At 39.5% G+C, this 18,330-nt stretch overlaps 1 pseudogene across 1 annotated transcript; it reads left to right on the forward strand.

The window, feature by feature from the left end:
* Positions 1-14,484: 14,484 nt before the first annotated feature.
* LOC128577587 (60S ribosomal protein L5-like) lies at positions 14,485-15,422 on the forward strand (annotated as a pseudogene). Its single transcript, XR_008377594.1, has one exon. The product of XR_008377594.1 is annotated as a 60S ribosomal protein L5-like (transcript).
* Positions 15,423-18,330: the final 2,908 nt, after the last annotated feature.

Consider the following 18,330-nt stretch of genomic DNA (forward strand, 5'->3'; position numbering starts at 1 on the left):
TGAAGGGGAAGCCAAGTTCCCTTGAGGAAGCACACCACAAGTATGTATGCATTTTCCCCAGTGAACCTGCAGCCATTTTCCCTGGGGAAAGAGGAATATCTCACAAAGTTTAGAAATTGGTAGATCCTAGTTCTGAGTTTACACTAAATGGTCTGGCCACCAATCATAGACTTAGGATAGACTGACAAATATAAATGCAGTTTGGGGCTGAGCACAAAGGCTCATGAATCCCAGCACTTTGAGAGGCCAAGGTGAGAGAATCATTTGAGCCCAGGAGTTTGAGAGTAGCCTGGGCAACATAATGAGACACTGTATCCTAAAAAGGAAGGAAGAGGAGGAGGAGAAAAATTAGCTGGGCGTGGTGGCATGCACCTGTAGTCCCAGCTACTCGGGAGGCTGAGCCAGGAGGATCACTTGAACACAGGAGTTGGAGGCTACAATGAGTTATGATTACACCACTGCATTCCAATCTGGGCGACAGAAAAAGACCTTGTCTCTTTTTTAAAAATGCACTTTTGACCCTACTCAGTCTCACTACAGGCCCAGTGAAATGGCCAAATCCAATCTAGTGAAAATATTTCCTGAGGGTATGATGAAATGCATACATTCAAGCAAGAGACAGAATTTCTCCCTGGGCTCCTTGAGCCACAGAGACAGAACTTTTAAGATTATTATGGAACAAAGGGTCAAGTAGATTCTCCTGGACTTCCACCTCCCTAACAAAAAAGCAACACTGCCTTCTTGGTAAATTACAGAAGTAAATGTCATCAGTGATAATATGAAAGACGGAGGAGTGGTAACTTAATTCATATTGGACTAGTTTAAAAGGCAGGTGGGTTTCAAAATAACTTTTGTCATTCATAGTTTACATGTGGCTACTCTTCCAGATTGATTGAATAGGCACTTGGCAAGTAGCTATTGATCTAAGGAAAGCTTATTTTCTCTACGTTTCAATCAAGGAACTCAGCTGAGGCAAGTGAAGTGCTTGCCTCAGGCACAATATTTAAAGGAGTGCCAAAAAACTCCATAACCAAGATAAGTAATATTTTAATATTTTATAAAACTCAAAATTAATGCAAAAAACCCATGATATGCAAAATAACATTTGAAATAGACAGGACCAGCAATAAACAGAGAACACCAGAAGCAGAACATCTCCGTTACCTTGCCACAGTGTAATCAACTCTTCAGCCATGTGCCACTAATTTTCCAGGAATCTTGATCACCTCGCCATCCCATAGGATATCATTATGTTAGTCTACCATTGATGACATCATGTTGACCAAACCTGGGGAGTAAAAGTTGGCAGGTAACCTAGATGCTAGAAAATGGTTGCTAATTCTCTAGAACTTACAGGAGTCTGCTAACAACGTGGGGATAAGACAAAAAAAAAAAAAAGGAAGGTTGAGAGAGCCTGAGTACAGCCATTTGGGTAGAAGATACCAGACCCTAACCACCCTGAACAAGGAAGTTGCCAGCAAGTTGGCATCCTGGGACCACAGGAGGATGGAAGAATTACTAAACCAGATGCCTTACTAACTGTTTGCACTTAAATTACCTTTTATGGCTTGACCTCAAGACAACACTGGTCATGTATGGCTGTTTTGTAATGGGTCTTTGAACATTTAAAACGTCACCATTACCCCATAAGGGGTTTGTTGGAGCCAGGACACTAGGTAGCCGTCCCCGGCCCATGAAACTGCCAGGATGCGGACTGCCTGTACAAGCTCTCGGGGTATGGCTCCCCATAAGTGCTGGGGAGCCCGTTGGCTCAGTTAAGGAAGGATCCCATCAGGAGGAGACAGTTGTCTCAGTCAGGTCAGAGGTGCCAAAGTGCCTCAAAGGTGCAACAGTCAGTCTTAGTAGGAGCCGGAGTCTCGACTAGCTTCTCCTATGGCTATTTACACCACAGGTGTGGAGACTACCAAGCAATGATGTTTGTGCTCTCATGCTTTTTAACGAGAGACCAATTACTTCCCCATTCTCTCATTACCAAGGTGTTTCTTTTCAGGCGTCTCCTACAGGGGTTTGCCTTCTGCTCTTGAAAGGACTCCTACGCTGTGGAGTAGGCTCTGTTGTCTGCCTTTCTCTCAATATACTTTGTGTGGCTAGTTGGATTGCTCTCAAATTCTTTCCAGTGAGAAGCCAAGAACTCACTTGGTAAGTCCAGGGAGCTTCCTCCCTGCTTTGGGGAACCACTTGCATCACTAACACCTCAGTAAAATTTCAGTGGGGCAGTGGTGGGGGGCATAGGTGGATCTACTGACCTGAGACATATTGGATGACCTTTTCAAAGTGAATGAAATGTTGCTATATCTTGGACTCCCTATCATTTAGTGGGATTTAATAGGTATTGGGGATAATATAATGTTTGGCTGCTTCTTTCCCTTTACTGGGTGACTTAAAACTCTTCCATCTTTGAGAGGGCCCAGAGTAAAAGAGGCTCTAGCTGGTCCAGGATGTAGTGAGTGTGATTCTGCCACATGGCCTTTATCATTCAATAATGCATATGGTACGCAAAACATTTGTGGCAGATTGGGATGTTATGACAGCATGTGGAAAGTTCACCCTAGAGCAGTGGTTCTTAACCTTAAGAAACTAACTTTTCTCCTTTAAAACCAAATTCTGTCTTGCTTTCAGTTTCTGGTAGAGATTGCATTTCTAACACAGAACTTCAAGCGATAATGTAACCCAAATGTAACATCCAAATCCATCATAAATTGGATGCTGAGAGCTACCTTACTATAAACTCAGGTATGCCCTGAAGCATTTTCTCTTCAATAGAACCTGAATAATTGGAATGTAACCTAAGTAGATCTTCAAGGTAATTTTCCCAGCATACCTATTCCTGTCACATAGCTATTCTTCCAATGACTCACACCTACAACTTCATGGGGAATTCAAATTTTGTTTACAGCTGGCTCTGGACAATATGCCTGTAATAGCCAGAAGTGAACTATTTTAAAATGGCACTGAAGGGTGTTTGTAGTGGAGAGTGGGGAAGCAAAATCCTTCTAGTGGGTGGAAGTTCAAGGAGTAAAACTTTTGTTCCACATTGTATGCTTGGCCTTTAGGCCAATCTCTATACCAGGGGTCAGCAAACTTTTTCTCTAAAGGGCCAAATAAATATTTTCTGCTTTGCTAGTCACATACAATCACTGTTGCAACTTCTCAGCTCTACCCTGGTAGTGCGAAAACCAAATAGAGAGTATGTAAATATATGGGTATAGCTGTGTTCCAATGAACTGTTATTTACAAAAATAGGCAACACACTGGAGTCTCCCAACCTCTGATCTATACCAATTCCTAGGCAGAAAGAAGCTGGCAGTTTGGTCAAATGGTTATGGATTTGAAAGGAGTAGAAGGGAGGACTGATAACAGGCTTGATTTCTTAATTTTGGGCTCATAGAATTCCAAGAGGCCTGATATAGAACAACATAATATAATACCGGTTTTCTTAATAATATTTTTTTTGAAATTTCAGATTAATATGAGGGTGCAGATGATTAGGTTACATTGTTTGCATTTGTTATATAAAAAGTCCAAGTACCTCTAAGCTTTTCTCTACTTCAACCACCAGCTAAGCCTGGAGGTGTCAAGACATAGTTCAGTGACACAGTGATCATAGAAACGTGGACATTCCTTTAAGATCCACTTTTTACTTTCTCTTTTGCATTTCAATTTTGAGGAACTCATGAGCCTAACACATATTAAGATATCCTGTAAAATGCTACTGTTTTTTTAAATAAAATTTCTTACTTTTAGAGAAGTTTTATATTAATAGAAAACTAAAAAGATAGTACAAATTGCTCCTACACATGCCACATACAGCTTTCTCTGTTCCTGACATCTTAATCATGGTTAGCAGTATCCATTTCAGGTCACCCACGTCTTTTATTGACTTGATTGCTCATTTATTTCTATTGATGGATGTTATTGGGTTGCACTTTTATACCCTCTTTATTTATACATTCATCTATTGAAGGACATCCTGATTGCTTCCAGTTTTTGGCGACTATGAATAAAGCCACTGTATACATCCATGAAAAAAAAAAAAAAGTCCAAGTGGTAGTTGCGCCTTTCCCCAGGAAGTGTGCCATATACCTTTATACTGTGCCATGTATATGAGAGCACACCAACCTCCTCCCCCTGCCCCTCTCCCCCTCTCTGCTACTTGAGTTTAATTGTGTTTTTCTCTTGTGTGGGCATGTATTAGTCCAACTACTCATTTCATAGTATTAAGTACATTGGAGACTTGCTTTTCCATTCTCATGATACTTTACTAAGGTGAATGTTCTCCAATTCTATCCACATTGATAACAAAAGATGTAAAGTCTCCATCTTTTTATGGCTAATAGTATTCCATGGTGTGCATGTACCACGGTTTGTTAATCCATTCATGTTTTGATGGGCACATGGGTTGATTCCACATCTTGGTGATTGTGAACTGAGTTGCAATAAACATTCTAGTACAAATGTTCTTATGGTACATGGTAAAAATGATTTTTTTTCTTCCGGATAGATGCCTAGTAGTAGGATTGCAGGATCAAATGGAAGGTTGACTTTTAGTTCTTTGAGAATTCTCCATACTTCATTCCAAAGAGGCTATGTTAGTTTGTAATCCCACCAACAGTGCAAAAGCAGTGGTTCTCAACCTTCCTAATGCCACGACCCTTTAATACAGTTCCTCATGTTGTGGTGACCCCCAACCATAAAATTATTTAGTTTGTTGGGGGTCACCACAACATGAGGAACTGTATTAAAGGCTCGCGGCATTAGGAAGGTTGAGAACCACTGGTGTAAAAGTGTTCCTCTTTCTCCTCACCCTCACTAGTATCTGCAGCTTTGGGATTTTGCGATGTGGGCTGTTCTCACTGGAGTTAAGTGATATATCAGGGTGGTTTGAATTTGCATTTCTCTGATGATTAGGGTTGATGAACATATTTTCATTTGTTTTCTGGCCATTCATTTATCTGCTTTGGAGAAGGGTCTACTCTTATCTCTTTCCTCTTCTCTCTTGATAGAAGAGATTATTTGGTCTTTTTTATTGATTAATTTCTGTTCTCTGTAGATTTTGGTTATCAAGTCTTTGTCAGATTCGAAACATGCAAATATCTTCTCCCACTCTGTAGGTTGTCTATTTGCTTTAGTTGTTGTGTCCTTAGCTGTGCAGAAGCTTTTTAGATTAATTAGGTTCTATTTATTTCTTTGTGTTTTTGCTGCCATTGCCAATGGAGTCTTCTTCATAAAATCTTTCCCCAGGCCAATATCGTTAAGAGTTTTTCTCCACACTTTCTTCAGGGCAGTGGTTCTCAATCTTCCTAATGCTGCAATGTATTTTCATTGTTAAAAGGGAGTTGCAACCCACAGGTTGAGAACTGCTGTTCTAGGGGTTTTATCATGTTGTGTCTTAGATTTAAATCTTTTATCTAGCATTAGTCAACTTTTCTAAGTGCTGTGAGGTGCAGGTCCAGTTTCACTATATACATGTGCTTATCCAATTCTCCTAACACCATTTGTTGAATAGAGATTCTTTTCCCCAGCGTATGCTTTTATTTGGTTTGTCTAATATCAGATGGTGATATGAGGCTGATTTCCTCCTTAGGTTTTCTATTTTGATCCATAGATCTTTGTCTCTATTTTTGTCCCAATAAAATGCTGTTTTGATCACTGTGGACTTATACTATAACCTGAAGTCTGGTAAAGAGATGCCTCCAGATTTGTTTTTATTGCTAAAAATTGCTTGGCCATATGGATTTTATTCTGGTTCCATACAAAATGAAGAACAGTTATGGGATTGGATTGCTCTTTCTTTTACAGCTCCTTGAGGTGGTTCATTAGATTGATTATGTGCACTCTTTCTGTGTTTTGTATATGGACATCTAATGTGATAAATTTCCCTCTTAGGACAGCCTTTGCAGTATCTCATAGGTTTTGATGGCTTCTGGCTTTATCATCATTATATTTGGCAAATCTAATGATTCCCCCCCTTTTTTTTTTTTTTTTGAGACAGAGCCTCATGCTTTCGCCCTGGGTAGAGTGCTGTGGCATCATAGCTCACAGCAACCTCCAGCTGCTGGGCTTAAGTGATTCTCTTGCCTCAGCCTCCCAAGTAGCTGGGACTACAGGCAACTGCCACAATACCCGGCATCGTTTGGTTGTAGTTGTCATTGTTGTTTGGCAGGCCAGGGGCTGGATTCAAACCCGCCAGCTATGGTGTATGTGGCTGGCACCTTAGCCACTTGAGCTACAGGCACCAAGCCCTAATGATTTCCTCCTTTATCTCCTCCTTGACCCAGCTGTCACTCAGCATAAGGTTGTTTAGTTTCCATGACTCTGTGGAGATCAAAATTTTTCTTGGTGTTACGTTCTACCTTTTTTCTTGTATGGTCTGAAAAGATTCAAGGTAAAATATATATTCTTTGAATTTTCTTGAGATTTGTGAGATGAAACTAACATCTTACAGCCACCTAATCTATGATATATAAAACAAGAGCTTTGGGGAAAAGAATCCCTATTCAATAAATGCTGCTGGGAAGACTAGATATCCACATGTAAAGACTGAAACTGGAACTGTACCTCTTACCACTTACAAAAATTGATTCAAGATGAATAAAAGATTTAAATCTAAGGTACGAAACCATAAAAATCCTCAAAGAAAGTGTGGGTAAACATTTGAGGATATTGGCCTGGGGAAAGATTTTATGAAAAAGACTTCCACGACAATTGCAACAACAACAAAAATAAACAAATGGGACTTAATTAAACTGAAAAGCTTCAGTTAAACTGAATTAAACTGTACAGCTGAGGAGACAACAACCAAAGCAAATAGACAACCTTCAGAATGGGAAAAGATATTTGCATATTATGATTTGGACAAAGGCTTGATATCTAGGATCTATAGAGAACTCAAATTAATCAACAATAACAAAAAAGCCAACAATCCCATATATCACTGGCAAGAGAAATGAATAGAACCTTATCTAAGGAAGATAGATGAATGACTAACAAACAGATGAAAAAATGCTCATCATCCCTAATTACCAGAGAAATGCAAATCAAAACTACCCTGAGGTATCACCTAACACCAGTAAGATTAGCCCACAGCACAAAATCCCAAAGCTGCAGATGCTGGCACGGATGTGGAGAGAGGGGAAATCTTTTACACTGCTGATGGTACTGCAAACTAATATAGCCTCTTTGGAAAAAAGTATGGCAATCCTCAAAGATCTCAAATTAGATCTCCCATTTATCCCAACAATCCCATTACCAGGCATCTTCCCAGAATAAAAAAAAAATCATTTTATCATAAGGACATTTCCACTAGATTGTTTATCGCAGCTCAATTTACAGTTGCCAAGACGTGGAAACAACCTAAATGCTCATCAACTCAGGAATGGATTAACAAATTGTGGTACATGCATACCATGGAATACTATTCAGCCATAAAAAGATGGTGACTTTGGGTGGCACCTGTGGCTTAGTGAGTAGGGTGCCAGCCCCATATATCGAGGGTGGTGGGTTCAAACCTGGCCCCAGCCAAACTGCAACAACAACAACAACAACAGCAAAGATGGTGACTTCACATCTTTTGTAATATCCTGGATGGAGTTTAAACACATTCTTCTTAGCAAAGTATCATGAGAGTGGAAAAGCAATTATCCAATGTACTCAATACTAATATGAAGCCAATAGACAATCTAATGAATGCCCACATAGGAGAAAAGCTCATTTCCATTCAAGTTGGGGAGAGGGGTAAGAAGGTGGGGAAGGGAGTTGGGGGAGGCGTTATGCACAACTTTTGTGTGTGGGACATAACCATAAGAGGGACTCTACCTAAGAAAATCAAATATTTTGACCTTGTTGTTTTTATCTCGCATTAACCCAAAATATTTACTTTAAAAAAAAAATTCCTTGAGGTTTGATTCGTGTCCTAGGATATGGTCAATTTTGCAGTATGATCCATGAGCTGGCAAGAATAATGTATACTCAATACTTTTAAGGTGGTATGTTCTGTTTCTATTAGGCCTTATTGTTCTAGGATCATTTTTAAGTTCCTTGTTACTTTGTTTAGTTTCTGTTCAGAAGATTTGTCCAGTTCTATCAGTGGGGTATTGAGGTTCCCAGCTTTTATGGTGTTGTATGATAACCTAGTTTTCAAATTGGTTGGGGTTTGTTTTCTAAATCTTGGAGCATTTAAGTTGAGTGCATATATATTTAGAATTGATAATGTCTTCTTGTTATATTGTTCCCTTGATCAGTATATAGTGTATATCTTTCCTTTTCTTACTTTTGTTGCTTTAAAGTCACTTGTATCTGCAAATAAAATTGTGATACCTCCTCTCTTCTGATAATATTTGCCTGAAATATTGTTTGCCAACCCTTCGCCCTGAGTCTTATTTTGTCCTAAAGGTTAGATGTGTTTCCTGAAAACCATATATAGTTGTCTTATGCTTTTTTATTCAGTCAGCTAGTCTGTGTCTCTTCGGTGGGGAATTCAAGCCATTTGTCTTTATTGAGAGAATTGATAAATTTGATGGAATTATGTGTGTCTTATTTTTTGGAGGTCTGATGCTTAGTTTTATCCTTTGTGCCTTGTGGAAGCTAAGTTTTGACCTCTTATTTCCAGTTATCTTTACTTTGCTGGTGGTCTGTTGTGATGGTCAATGTGTAGTGTGGGTTTGAATACTTCCTGCAAAACTGGCAAATTTCCTTAATGATTGATTGTTAGGAATAGATTTGATTTCTCCACTGAATATAAAACTTAGTTTGACAGGACACAGGCTCCTAGGCTGGATATTGTTTTTTTCGAGTACATTGAAAGTTGACACCTAATCTGTTCTGGCTTGTAAAGTTGCAGCTGCAAAGTCTGATGTCACCCTGATGTGTCTACCCCTGTAGTTCAATTGGTGCTTACTCCTGGCTCCATGCAGAATTTTCTCCCTCATTTTGACCTTAGCCAGTTTCATTACAAAGCGTCTAGGAGATGCTCTGTTTGTATTGAGACAAACTGGAATTTGATATCCATCTAAAAGGAGTATGTCCATAAATAAATAATAAATAAATGGAGTATGTCAGAATCTTTGGTGATACTTAGGAAATTTTCAGTTATGATATTCTCTAGTAGGGCTTCCATACTTTTGGGTCACTCTCCTCCTTTAGACATGCCTATAATTTATATGTTTGTATGCTTCATGCTCTTAATTCTCTAAGAGATTGCTGTGCTTTTACTCTTTTCTGCCTCTTTAAATGCCTGAGTTAGCTCAAGAACCATATCCTCTAGCTCCAAGATTCTTTCTTCTCCATGGTCCAATCTGTTATTGATGCTTTCTACTACATCTTTGAGTTCTCTGACTCCTCCAATTGCTTAAGTTCCCTATATCCTTTCTAATTTCATTATGTCTTTTATTCAGTTGTAGAATCAATTTTTGGATTTCCTTTTGGTGGTTTTCCACTTTCTCTTCAATTCCTTTCATAGTTTTTGCCCTCCATACTCTAAATTCCCTTTCTGTCATTTTCATAATTTTTTTATTGTTAAATCGTAGCTGTGTACATTAATGCATTTGTATTTTACAAGGGTACATGTCAATTCTACTAAGTGTAGAGTATAAATGTCTTAACACAATAATTAAGAAAGTGTGGTGAGGGCGGCGCCTGTGGCTCAGTGAGTAGGGCACTGGCCCCATATGCCGAGGGTGGCGGGTTCAAACCCAGCCCCGGCCAAACTGCAACAAAAAAATAGCTGGGCGTTGTGGCGGGCGCCTGTAGTCCCAGCTACTCGGGAGGCTGAGGCGAGAGAATCGCGGAAGCCCAAGAGTTAGAGGTTGCTGTGAGCCGTGTGACGCCACGGCACTCTACCCGAGGGCGGTACAGTGAGACTCTGTCTCTACAAAAAGAAAAAAGAAAGTGTGGTGAAGGCTATGTTAACCAGTTTGTTGTAAGTATTTCATATTGTATATAAAACTAGCACATTTTCATAATTTTTTTAAAGTTGTGATCCTCAGTGGTAGTAGCCTCATGATCCCTTGAGGGGTAGGACTGATCTGTTCTAGTTTTTCATGTTGCCAGAATTTTTTTTTTTTTTGGTTCCTCCTCATGTGTGTTTTCTTCTTGTTCACTTCCTTCTCCTACTTTGTCCTCTGCTTTCTCCTTCTTAATTTTCTGTATCTCTAGGCTTGGGTGTTGGAGTGGCTGAGAGCGTTTGGTGATAAGATGTCTCTAGTGCACCATCTTGGAGCTGACTCTTCAACGATCTTGTGTACTTTATGTTTTCCACTTGAGAGTTCTGAGAAGAGGCTCGTAGGCTCCATCAGACTACTGAAGTTTTTGTAAGATGAAAATGTTAAGAACTCCTTAGAATTGACATAGAGAGTGAGAAATTTTATTTAGAGATAGGATCTTAGGCTGTTCCCTAGACTGGAGTGCAGGGGTGGGATCATAGCTCACTGCAACTTTCACCTTCAAAGCTCAAGTGACCCTCTCACCTCAGCCTCCTGAGTAGCTGCGACTACAGGCATACACCCTTATGCCTGGCTAATTGTTTTTGTTTGTTTTTTTTTTTTGTAGAGTAAGGTCTTTCTTTGATGCCCAGGCTGGTTCCAAACTCATGGGCTCAAGAGATCCTCCCTCCTCCACCTCCCAAACACTGGCATTATAGGCGTGAGCCTATATACTTTAAAAGTATAATACTTTTGTTTTACACTTCCCCCAAATCCTTAGTTTCCATTATGGAGGTATGGCACCAGTTCGGTCAGGAAGAGCAAATCCAGAAATAGTTTCCATTCTAATGAAGGTAAATTGCTACCTCATTTACAATGGAAGTGCCACTAGATTATGGCTTGTCACCTCAAAGTATAATTTACAGGAGACTCAGAGTTTGTTGCTGCTGCTGATAATTGGGTCTAAGTCAATGAGATTCATTGATCTTACCATGAACATCATTACTGAAGCAGTAGGCTTTATAGATTGTTGGAAAGGCTTACTGAAGATTCAGTCCAGTCTTGGTACTACCTGGGAAACTAATACCTTGCAAGATTGGAATGCTGTGCTATAGAATGTGAAATCACTCTGAACCAGGAAGTAATGCATATGTAACATAGCAATGTGTACATACACATAATAATGTATTTCTCTCATTGTCAGAATAAATGGATCTGGGAACCAAGAGGAGGAAAAAGTTCATGGCACCTCTCAATATTAAACTTAATAATCCATTGGCAAAACTTCTGTTTTCTTCTCTTGAATCTTAAAGCTTGAAGACAGAAAACCCTGGCAATAATGATGACTTCATCAGCATCAAAGGCCTTGGCATCAGATGATCAGATAATGGATGAGTATAGGTAAGACCATTTAATGATTGTATGAGTGAGATACACTCTTGGGAATTCTAAGAAATAACAGAGTGGGGGTTCAGTGCAGAGGGAACTGGAGACTCCCCAAGACTGGTTGTAAGCCAATTCAGATAAATGTAGTTGTTCTTACTACATTGTGATTATTTAGACATGATAATGGCTGTTTTGTCCATGAAATCTATGCTTTTACAGTCATGCAACTAAAAGAACCGTGACTTTTGATTTACAATTTATGTAGCTGTTTACAGCTACTTTTGATGCTTTGACTTCTTTAAGCTGTCAACATTTTTTGCCTCCCTGGGAACTAAGATATGTGCTCCCCTACCCGTGTTGTATCCACCACAACCTTTAAGAGCAGGTGAGGTCTGAGGGAGCATACATTGTGATACAATTTTATGCTTGGTTACATGTACTCTTGTAATGTTCACCCTAAGAAGATTCTAAGTTCTTTGAGAATAGGGACTCTTACACCAACGCTATTCAAAGTGTGGTTCATGGACTGTTTGTTACCAGTACATGCCTGGATAAGAACAAGAATTAAGATTAAACTTCTTAAACTTTTATATAAATTTGAAACAATAATCTAAAAACATTTTGGAAGCTGTGTTTTCGATCTTCAGGGTGTTTTTTAAAAAATATTTCTAATAGTTCACTTTTATTGTATTTTATAAAAGTATTGGTCCACTACAAATTAGAAAGTTTTAGAAAAGTCCTTCACCATATATATTGAGAAACACTTCTTTCTGTATCACTGTTTATTTAGATGTTAAGCTTTTTAAAGTTTTAGTTTGAAGTTAATCTTTATAGTTTAATAGAGAGATTGAAATACAAGTGACAATTTGGGCAAAATATTACCAGTGAAATAAAAGGCAGGATAACAAATGGAAATAATTAGTACATATTACCAGCTGCATTACAGACACCATTAGCTATATCTTTTAGCTGAGTATAATTCAGATGATGAACAAATGATGACTTGTAACATCTTTTGCTTCTAACACAAATTTTTTTCTTGGCTTGGCATCTGTAGCTCAAGCTGCTAAAGGTGCCAGCCACATACGCCTGAGCTGGCAGGTTTGAATCCAGCCCAGGCCTGCCAAACGACAATGATGACTGCAATCAAAAAATAGCCAGGCATTGTGGTGGACGCCTGTAGTCCCAGCTACTTGTGAGGCGGAGGCAAGAGAATCGCTTGAGCCCAGGAGTTTGAGGTTGCTGTGAGCTGTGATGTCACGGCACTCTACCCAGGGTGACAGCTTGAGGCTCTGTCTCAAAAAAAAAGTTTTTTTTTTCTTTGTGGAGGAGAAAAATGGATTCTATGTTTCCATTTTATCCACCGAATAAATTTGGTTTTATGAAACCATAGGTTTTGTTATATACAAGTTTACTTTGAAAGAGCCCCTGTAAAGTACTTTTTTAAATTTATGGCTTTTTTTTTTTTTTTTCTGGCTGGGGCTCGGTTTGAACCCGCCACCTCTAGCATATGGGACCGGCGCCCTACTCCTTGAGCCACAGGCGCTGCCCTAAATTTATGGCTTTTAAAATATAGTTTGAAATCATGGACCCTCTACTAGTTTAACTAGTAACCAGTATGGTTCTGGTTCTTAAATATATGTCCTGATGTGTGTTAAGATCATCTTTATGTTGCATTTCAAGCATGTGGTCTAGAAAGAAGGAAATTCTGAAAACTGAATTGTGTCACCTGAAAAATGGACAAAAATCATGTCTAATAGCTAGATTATTGATTCGCTTAATAGTTACACTGTGGTATGTAAGTGTAATTTTAACTTTCTTGCAACAAGAAATCTTATTTTGTACCCCTTAATAGCCAAGTGATATACTCTTGAAAAAGCTTTTATTTGTCTAATACTGGAAGCCTAGTTCTGAATTCATAATTGTTGAAGAACGAGCTATTCTGGTACACTGACGATTAAGCCATTTCACTTTTATAATATACTATAAGGAGAAAAAAGTAGCAGATAAGATTTTATTTGCACTACAATTACAAAAAAGTAAAACATACATATGAAAATGGCCTAGAAGTCAGTAAAATGGCAAGAATTGTGTTGGAATAGGTCATTATGGGTGGTTTGTATTTTCTCTCTTGTTCAAACATTTTATGATATATTACTTTCATAATTTAAAAACATAGGAGCAGTGGACATGAACAGACCTTTCCCATAAGAAGAAATTCAACTAGTAAGCAAGTATAGAATATGATTCATGCTCACTAGTTAGGAAAAAAGATATTCAAACAACTCTGTGGGGATCTTGAGGGTTCGGGCGCACGGGGGTTCCTTTTCCTTGCCCGAAGGCCAGCCTAGGGCCCAGATCGGATGGCTTTAGATTGCCAGTCCTGCTTTGGCTCTGCTCCCAGGGTGGCCTTAATGGCTGCTGCCAGGGTGCGAGCTTGGGGGAGGGAGTGGCAGAGAAGGATAGTGTGAGCTTGGGTGGTGGATTGAACTCGGGTGAGTTCAGTAAACACCTCCGTGGATAGTGCCATCTCGTCTGAGTGGGCACTGGCAGACGGCCGGACCGAGAGGTTGCACGTAGTGGGTCTGACTAGCTGGTGGTTGGCAGACTGGTTGGTGGAAGGCAGGCTGTGGGTCTTTGGCCCCGGCTCCATCCGGGCTGCTTCGTGGGCTTTCCGGGGAATCTTGGAACGGGCGAGTCTTTCAGGCAGCCTGTGCTTGTGCGCCAAAGACGTGGCTTTTAAGCCCAAACTGTCAGCGGAGATTGGAGGCCGAAGCGTCCCTGGCTCCCAGAAGGAAACCTTTGAATTTGGAATATGCGCCTCCTGCTTTCTCCAGTTCGTCCCCAGCACAAGTTTATAATGATTGTCAGGACGGGGCCCCAAAGGAGGGGTGGTGTGTTACTTGAGTTTTGGGGGGTAGGCAGTGCTGTTTTAATGGGGAATAATTGCTGAGTGTGCTCTTGCCGGATTAAGTATTGTGGCAGCTAATCTAGGGTTTTGAAAAACGTACGTGGGAAGTGAGAAATATGTAAATATCAGAGGTTAGGTTTTCGAAGTGGGATATAGGGTATTGGGAATGGTCTGACGTTTGGTAGCACTTGACTGCTCAAAGATTGGCATTGGTCTTGGAGGAAACAAGTACAGAAATTAAGAGGGTTTGTTAAACTTGTCACGAATAAGGCCTACTTTAAGAGATACCAAGTGAAATTTAGAAGGTGACGAGAGGGTAAAACTGATTACTATGCTCGGAAATGCTTGGTGATACAAGATAAAAATAAGTACAACACACCCGAATACAGAATGATAGTTCGTGTGACTAACAGAGACATCATTTGTCAGATTGCTTATGTCCATATAGAAGGGGATATGATAGTCTGCGCAGCTCATTTACATGAACTACCAAAATACGGTGTGAAGGTTGGCCTGACAAATTATGCTGCAGCATACTGTACTGGCCTGCTGCTGGCCCACAGGCTTCTCAGTAGGTTTGGCATCGACAAGATCTATGAAGGCCAAGTGGAGGTGACTGGCAATGAATATAATGTGGAAAGCATCGATGGCCAGCCTGATGCTTTTACATGCTATTTGGATACAGGCCTTGCCAGGACTACCACTGGCAATAAAGTTTTTGGAGCCCTGAAGGGAGCTGTGGATGGAGGCTTGTCTATCCCTCACAGTACCAAACCATTCCCTGGTTATGATTCTGAAAGCAAGGATTTGAGTGCTGAAGTACATTGGAAGCATTATCATGGGACAGAATATTGCAGATTATATGCATTACCTAATGGAAGAAGATGAAGATGCTTACAAAAAACAGTTCTCTCAATACATAAAGAACAATGTCACTCCAGACATGATGGAGGAGATGTATAAGAAAGCTCACACGGCTATACGAGATAACCCAGTCTATGAGAAAAAGCCCAAGAGAGAAGTTAAAAAGAAGAGATGGAACCGTCCCAAAATGTCCCTTGCCCAGAAGAAAGATTGGGTAGCTCAAAAGAAGGCAAACTTCCTTAGAGCTCAGGAACGAGCTGCTGAAAGCTAAACCAAACAGCAATTTTATGTGAGTGTTTCCTGATTTAAAAGAATAAACTTATTCATAAAGCAAAAGAACAAACAAAAAAATCCAACTCTGTGAAGATATACAACTATTACATGCACATAATAATCAAAAAAAGAAAAAACAGCATGGTACATTTCTTTCCCTAATTAGCAAAAAATGATTAACAAAAATAATAGCTATGGTTATGAGAATGTAAGTGACTAAGGACTCATATACATACATATATATATATATATATATATTTTTTTTTTTTTGAGACAGAGTCTCAAGCTGTCGCCCTAGGTAGAATGCTGTGGCATCATAGCTCACAGCAACTTCCAACTCTGGCTCAAACGATCCTCTTGCCTCAGGTTTTCTATTTTTAGTAGAGACGGGGTCTTGCTTTTGCTCAGGCTGGTCTTGAACTCATGAGCTCAAGCAATACACCCGCCTCAGCCTCCCAGAGTGCTAAGATTACAGGCATGAGCCACCGTGCCCCGCCAACACTCATATATTATAGGTGGGTTTGACTTTTGGTATTGGTTGAATTGAGCCTGCCCCAAAATTTATATGTTGAAGTCCTCCCCCCAGTAGCTCAGAATGTGACCTTATATGAAAATAAGGTAGTTGCAGGTATAATTATTTAAGTTAAGATGAGATCATACTGGAGTAGGATGGGCCCCTAATCCTATACCACCAGTGCCCTTATAAAAAGGTGATATTTGGAGCCAGTGCCCCAGACAGGGTGAACGCCATGTGAAGATGAAGGCAGATGTAGAAGTTATGCTTCTAGAAGCCAAAGAATGCCAAAGATTGCCAGCAAACCACCAGAAACTAGGAGTGAGGCATAGGATAGAGTCTTCTTCACAGGCCTCAGAAAGAACCAACCTTGCCAACACTTTGATTTTGGACTTCAGCCTCTGGAACTGTGAGACAATAAATTTCTTTCATTTAAGGCACTCAGTTTATGGCACTTTGTTAAGGCAGCCCTTAGCATACCAAAACAACTCTTATATACTGAAAACAGAGAAAAAAATATATATATAAAACAAATATATATGAAAAATATATGAAATAATGCCATGGAATTGTTTTTCTTTTTCTTTTACCATTTTATTTAATGTGCTTATATTATTTTTATAACGAACAGTAATAAAATGTAAAAATAAACAATTTTTTAATTCCCTTGCCAATTCATGGACCAGTAATTGAGAAATTCGTCTATTAAATCTCTGAGGGACATTTAAAACCTGAAATTTTTTATTCTGCAAAGCAGACAAGACAGTAGTGTCTCCCTGTTGGGGTGTTAAGAATTTTATGGTGGTGCCTGTGGCTCAGGGAGTGGGGCACTAGCCCCATATGTCAAGGGTGGTGGGTTGAAGCCCCGGCCCTGGCCAAACTGCAACAACAACAAATAAATAAATAAAAATAACCTGTTTAAAAAAAAAAAAAAAAACAATTTCCCAAGGATACATGAATGAAATTTATTCAGAATCTTATTGGTAAAAAGGACTCATGTCAAATATACAACAGTGTATCACCCTGACAGATGCTCTATCTGGCCTCTGCTTAAGTATAACAGTGATAGGTCATTACTCTTTTAATTAAGCCAGACAATTGTTGCATAGCAATCATACTTGAAAGCCTTCAGTATTTTGAGCTGAATTCTGCTTCTCCTTGTTGTGTTCAGGGTTCCCTTTGGAACAACACAAAATGAACTTATTACCCAATTCATATAGTCTTCCTTTAAAATGTATGAAGCCTTTTCTGCTCGTATCTTGAAAGTATTCCTATGTCATATTGTTTCCGGAGACTCTCTTTTCATGCTTGCCTGGTCATTCTCTAGTCTATCAGTGTGCTTCAAAATATGGTACAAAAATAAAGTTTCTCCAGGTGTAAGGTGACCAAAGATTATGGTGGAACCCCTGAACTAACACAAGGCTAAAGCCTAAAATTTATTTGTGCTACTAAATACTGTTCAAGGCCATTTGTGAAGCTTATCCTAGTTCTATCTTCTCAATCACTATGTACCTCTGCCTAAGTACTCACACAAGTATTAGTCATATTTTACAAATAAGAAAACTGAGGCACAGAGAAGCAACTTGCCTAAGGCCACACAGGTCAAGCAGATCAGTTAAGTATAAAGCCCCTTCTCTTAACCAGCTGCCACTATGCATTTGCTAAATTAGAGTTTAATACATTCTTGTTGAATGACGAATTTATGTATTTATACTTTTATTATTTTTTTTAGTCCTGTCCTAATACTGGCACTTATGGAATTAGCAGTTAACTGAGGTGTCCCGATACTTTTTATATAAATAGACATTAACCCTCATCCTAAACAGCTTTAACCTTCATCTCTTTAACCTAAATTTACAAAAGTACATTTGTCTTGATTCCACTTCATCTTGTTGCTTTGGGTTCAGCTCATCATTACAGCCTGTGCAAATATTTTTGAATTTTTTTTTTGAACAGAGTCTCACTCTGTCACCCTGGGTAGAGTGCCCTGGCATCATCATAGCTCACAGAAACTTCAAACTCTCGGGCTCAAATGATCCTTTTGCCTCAGCCTCCCAAGTAGCTGGGACTACAGGTGCTTGGGACACGCCCAGTTAGTTTTTATATTTTTAGTAGAGACAGGGTCTTGCTCTTGCTCAGGCTGGTCTCAAGATGGGATATTGCTTTTGCTCAGGCTGACCTTGAACTCCTGAGCTTAAGCAATCCACCCACTTGGCCTGCCAGAATGCTAGGATTACAGGCGTGAGCCACCTCACTCTGCCATATTTCTGAATCTTGATTGTCACGTCAGTGCTCTCCTATCTCTGTAGCACCCATAAATCTAATAAGGGCACCTTCTCCAATCATTCTTCAGTTTACAAAAAGAGAGATAACTACAACTTGGACCTTACCTAAAAAATGCAAATAATGTAACCTAATCATTTGTATCCTCATATTAATCTGAA

Source organism: Nycticebus coucang, chromosome X, assembly GCF_027406575.1.
Source record: "Nycticebus coucang isolate mNycCou1 chromosome X, mNycCou1.pri, whole genome shotgun sequence".
Classification (NCBI taxonomy): domain Eukaryota; kingdom Metazoa; phylum Chordata; class Mammalia; order Primates; family Lorisidae; genus Nycticebus; species Nycticebus coucang.